General features: G+C 41.7%; 1 long non-coding RNA gene across 2 annotated transcripts; it reads right to left on the bottom strand.

Annotated features, from left to right (window-relative positions):
• Positions 1 to 328: 328 nt before the first annotated feature.
• Positions 329 to 5,213, bottom strand: LOC108543677 (uncharacterized). Of its 2 annotated transcripts, none has more exons than XR_001889640.1 (3): positions 3,639 to 5,213; positions 2,514 to 2,730; positions 329 to 502 (listed from the first exon to the last, which is right to left on the bottom strand). It is a non-coding gene; the product is annotated as an uncharacterized LOC108543677 (long non-coding RNA). The 2 variants fall into 2 exon arrangements; XR_001889639.1 differs by having other exon boundaries at positions 2,514 to 2,715.
• Positions 5,214 to 5,219: the final 6 nt, after the last annotated feature.

Here is a 5,219-nt window from a genome sequence, read left to right as displayed (position 1 = left end):
AGCTCTGGAGGCTGAGGCAGGAGAATCTCTTGAACCCGGGAGGTGGAGGTTGCAGTGAGCCGAGATCATGCCACTGCACTCCAGCCTGGGCGACAGAGCGAGACTCTGTTTCAGAAAAAAAACAAAAAAACACCTCTACTGAAAATACAAAACTAGGCTGGGTGGGGCATGGTGGCAGGCGCCTGTAATCCCAGCTACTTGGGAAAGTGAGGCATGAGAATTGTTTGAATCTGGGAGGTCAAGGCTGCAGTGAGCTGAGGTCACACCACGGCACTCCAGCCTGGGTGACAGAGTGAGACTCAGAAAGAGTCTCAAAAAGAACATAGTAAAAATTAAAATAAATAAATAAGAAAAAAAAAGAAAGAAGTCTGACATGCCTCTCACTGGGTGAAAATCAAGGTGTCAGCAGGGCTGTGTTCTTTTCTGGAAGCTCTGGGGAGGATCCATTTCCTTGCTTTTTCTGGCTTCTGAAGGCTTCCCACATTACGTGGCTTGTGGCCCCCTTCCAGTGTCAAAGACAGAAATGACAGGTTAAATACTTCTCATATCACATCACTCAACCTGTCTTTCCTGCCTCCCTCGTCCACTTTTAAGGACAGTTGTGATTACACTGGGTTTGCCAAGGTAATCCATGATAATCTCCCTATTTTAAGGGCAACTGATTAACAACCTTAATTCCAATTCCAACTTTAATTTTTTTTGCCATGGAGCATAACATATTCAGAGATTTCACAGATGGGGACATTCTTGGTCGGGAGGCATTGTTCTGCTTACCACAGTTTATCAGTAGATGAGAGAGAAAACAGAGAATTTAGGGAAATAATATATACATCTCTATTTTCTGCTGAGACATCTCCACAGTGTCTTTACAGACTGATAACTAGAGCTATTTCTCTAGTTAACAAAGGCAGAGTGGGCCTTCCATTGCAGGTATTTACCATGGCAAATGCCACGCTTCTTTGTGCAAACGTTTATGTGTGTGCTGAGCATTTTAAATAGACCTTTTGCATCACTCTATTTTCACACTGTGAAAGATGTAATGTAGTTATGAGCTTTGAAGAAGGACAGACCTGAATTTAAATTCCGACTCCATTACTTATTACCCCTATGAACCTTGAGCAATTTACCTAATCTTCCAGAGCTTTAATTTCCTCATCTGTAAATTAAGGATTAAAAACAGCTAGCAGAAAAGGTTATTGAATGAGTTGAATACAATAATGCATGTGAGGCCATGAGCAGAGGCTCTAAGTATATTTTGAATTGTTTTTCCCTTTAGATATTTTCCCAGGTACCTGGCTCTCTGGGCCTAGGACACATAGTCCCAGAAGGTATAAATCTAGTACTTGGTTCCAACATGGTTTTGCTCCCTAAATACTGAAATAGTAGACAAGAAGGCACACCTGAAGCCTGAAAGAGGTAAATGTAGTTTACAAGGAAGGGAATACTCTTTGTCATATAAAATAATAGTAAGTTCACTAAACTAATTAATTAATGCATAAACTGAACTAAAATTGTGAGTTAATAAAGTTGTGATATAAACTGAATAAAACATAAAGAGTGGTTTGTTCTATTTGGTGATCACAAAGATATATTACTAAGGAAAATTAATAATAGCTTGTGCTGTGTGTCAGGTCCCAATGTGAAGTGCTTTACAAACATCTCACTTATTTCCACCAACTACCAGGTGTTATCCTTGTTTTACTGAAAGCAAACCAAAGTTAAGGAAAGGTGCATAACTTGCCATCATTATAACTGTCTAAACTGATGAAGAGTATGTTATCGTCAAGTCTTACGCTCCTTAAGGATGTGGGGGTACATCTATATCTTTTGCGGGCAATGATGGATGGAATATTGGGCTGAACCAATTAGTATGTTAATTTTAAACTTCTGCTTGAAGAAAGGATCTATGGTAGGTATTAGTAGCGAGAGATGAGAGGTATCCTTATATCTTTTAATTTCATATTCTTTTCCTATGAGAGAAGGGCAAGAATCTAGGACATTAATTCAGTTAACTAATATTTATTGGACATTTTCTATTTTCCAGGGATTACGACATATCCCTCTTCTACATTTATCATTTAGAGTTCAATTTTCTTCACTGAAAATTGAGGGGCTTAGTTTTAAAGTTCTTTTTTTCCCCCTTTAAATATCTAAGAGCCTATAAATCCACTCAATCTTCATTTTCTCCCAACTAGACCTTAAAGTGGCATGCAGAATTACAGTGAGATACAGGTGGGCTGTGTATGGTGGTTCACAGCCACAGTTGGTGGTGGGGAGAGTAAAGGTTATGATTTCCTTTTTTCTCTACTTCTTCCTATCCATATTTGCATAAAAACATGATCACACATTCTTACTTGATTACTTGTAGAAAGACACATTCCAATGATACTAACACCTTTAGGGTAAAGGACATCTCTTCCTTCACAACTGATTGCAGAATGCTGAGTTTACAGGAGAAGCTTGAGGAATGCTTAAACAATGTTCAGTTGATACGAAAAGTTTTACTAGCTTACCTTCTAGTCTATTTGCTTTAGTTGCTGCCAAACATTAATAGCCTTTCAAATCAGGATCCTTCCTTAGAGAAGTTTGCAGGAGGGCTTCAATTTCCATACACCAGATTAAATGCTTTTCCTTCTCACCTGTTTAGGCTAATGGCCTTCAGTGTTATGCAGAGTAAAGAAATTCTGTAGCCTCCATTCAGAAGAACCATTCTGTCTGAAAAAGAAAAGGCTAATTCCAGCAGAGTCATTAAATGAAAATGAGACACTTCAGAAAGATTCAAAAAAAAAGTTGAGTATTCTTGAGGAAACGCATATTGTTTTGCTGTTTAGACCGAGATAAGCTCTTCAAAGCCTGCTCTTAAGCTGATTTAGTCTATGAAAATGATTTCTTATGTATGGAGGTTTTCCTATAACTTTACTTTGCTGTTGATAAATTTCTTTTTTATACTAAATATTTTTTGGTGGAAACTGTTTAGACCTATAACCTTAGAATACTGGCCTGACTTGGAGAAAAATGAACTTGAAAAGAATCCTGTGATATATGGAGCACATACCTTTACATATAAAAATGAAACTACTGGCCCATAATCAATATAGCTTGCCTCATGATTGATTATTCTCAGGCTAAATTTATAACAGGCACTCAACAAAAGTATTCATCATTTTTCCCCTAACATTATCTAGTAGCTGTAGAAGCTGGTGATCAAGTAAGTACAAAAAGAATCTTTAGAGGTGGAATGTAACTATATACAGTAGCAGTAATTCTGCTCCATTTGTAAGGAGGGTGAAATGAGATATGGTCATGTACCTTCTTGGTACACAAGTTCCACAGGCTATTGAAAAACAAGTGTATACCCTCTGATATCTGCATTCCTTATTCTTGGAAGAGCTTATAAATCTTCTTTATACACTTAAGTTATAATTCCTCCAGGGAAACTAAGGAAGTACAGGAGTCATGTTTCTTGACTTTAATGTTGTATAATCTGAAAATTATCTATAGATGCTTTTTTTTTTCATTAGTACTAGAAAATTCCGCTTAGGCTCAATCAGTATCCATTTCTAAACTTCTGCAAGAAAAGCTTTAACTCCTTTGACATGTCAAAAATCCAGGTGTGAATTAAACAACGAATGCTTTACCTTGTTGTCACCACTGGTTCTCCCAGTCAGAATCTTTTCATTTCATCCTCAGCCAATGCCTGTCATCCACGGCCTGGCAACACACCCTTTCACCTCCTCATACCCCGTGTCTTCACTTTCCCAGTCCTTTGGCTGCCCTCCGGTTTCTTCCCTCACATACCTGTCTGACTAGTTCCCAGAAGCCTGCAGAGATTGTTCTCCGATTTTAATTTGGCTGCCACAAATTAAGAGCTTGGAGTCCAAATACTCCTCTCTTAAAGAAAAATCTAAATGGATATAATTTATAAGCAAAGGTAACACTTCTGTTTTTTTCTCTATAAACAAACCATGCATGGGCTTTTAAAGGAGAGAAAGAGGAGTGGATTGACAGAGAAAAGAGCTGTCTAGGATAGAGGTTAGGAAGACTGAGAGCGAGAGCAAGAGCAAAAGCATCAATCCCAGTTGTTAATCCACGAGGCATCCCCCAGACCCTTCCGTAAAGGTTAATGAAGGCAGTAAGGCAGTTATCTTAGTTTCGTGCACTGATGCAATCCAAGCTTCCACGATTTAGCACATAGTAGGCGCTCTATAATTATTTATTGAATGCTGAACGATGAGAGAATAATTAAAAACCGGTAAGTTGATATCATAAATACAAAGGCTCCCCGATCAAATGTTTAGCGTTCCCAGAAACAGCCCCATTGTTCTACATCTCTGTACTCCGGCCTTTTCCCGTTTTTGTCATTCGAACTCATATACATATTTAAATCGAAGCACACACAACTCTCTGAAATGACAAACTTAAGTGCTATCCAAAGGAAGTTATATTAGGTTGCTGCTTTGAAAATGAAGTCAACCCCGAATGGGTTAGCTGTTTCTGCAGCATTCGTTCCCGCCTTCTTGGAGTTGAGGTGAGGGATTAAACAATCAACCTTCTCTCTCCTTTCTCTCATTCTCAAAGTTTTTCTAGCCTTTTCTCTCCTTTCCTTTGCCTCATTTCCTTTCCCAGTCTATCGTTTCTCTAGGGGTCGTAGCTTTGCTTTCTCCCTCTCTGCCTCTTGGTCCCTTTGATCCTTTCTTTCTATCCCTTATTCCCAGCAGCTCCAGAAAATACCTTCTTTCTCCCCTTCTCACGTCACTTCCCTCCCTTCTCCCATCTCCCTCTCCTCTCCGAGAAGTGCGTTCCCCACTAGAGGCCAGCACTTTGTTAGTGTCGTCCCTCCAACCGGCGAGCAGAACTCGGAGAGAAAGAAGGGGGTAAAAAAGAGGAGAAAGAGAGCGAGAGAGGAAAAAACCCCGGGGCCTGGAGCGCAGAGGCCCGGGAGCTGCGTCGCCATGGCAACGGGCGCCGGCAGGAAACGAGGGACGCGCGGGTGGGAGGGGGCGGAGGGCGCCGAGGGGAGGCGGAGGGACGGGGGAGGGGTCCGGCTGCCCCGGAAGCACCTCCCCGCAGCCCCCTCCTCCAGCCCGGCCCGCAGCCCCCGGCCTGCGGCCCCCACCTCCTCGGCCGGGCAGGAAGTGACAGGCCCGGAGCGAGCCCCGGAGGCCTGGCTGAGCCGCTGCCGGGCCCGCACCCGGAGCGGCGCGAGGGGCGGGGAGCCG

Source organism: Rhinopithecus bieti, unplaced genomic scaffold (genome assembly GCF_001698545.2).
Source record: "Rhinopithecus bieti isolate Rb0 unplaced genomic scaffold, ASM169854v2 scaffold_23748, whole genome shotgun sequence".
NCBI classification, from domain to species: Eukaryota; Metazoa; Chordata; class Mammalia; order Primates; family Cercopithecidae; genus Rhinopithecus; species Rhinopithecus bieti.
The sequence above is the reverse complement of the archived record's forward strand: the minus strand, read 5'-3'. Positions and strand labels throughout refer to the sequence as shown.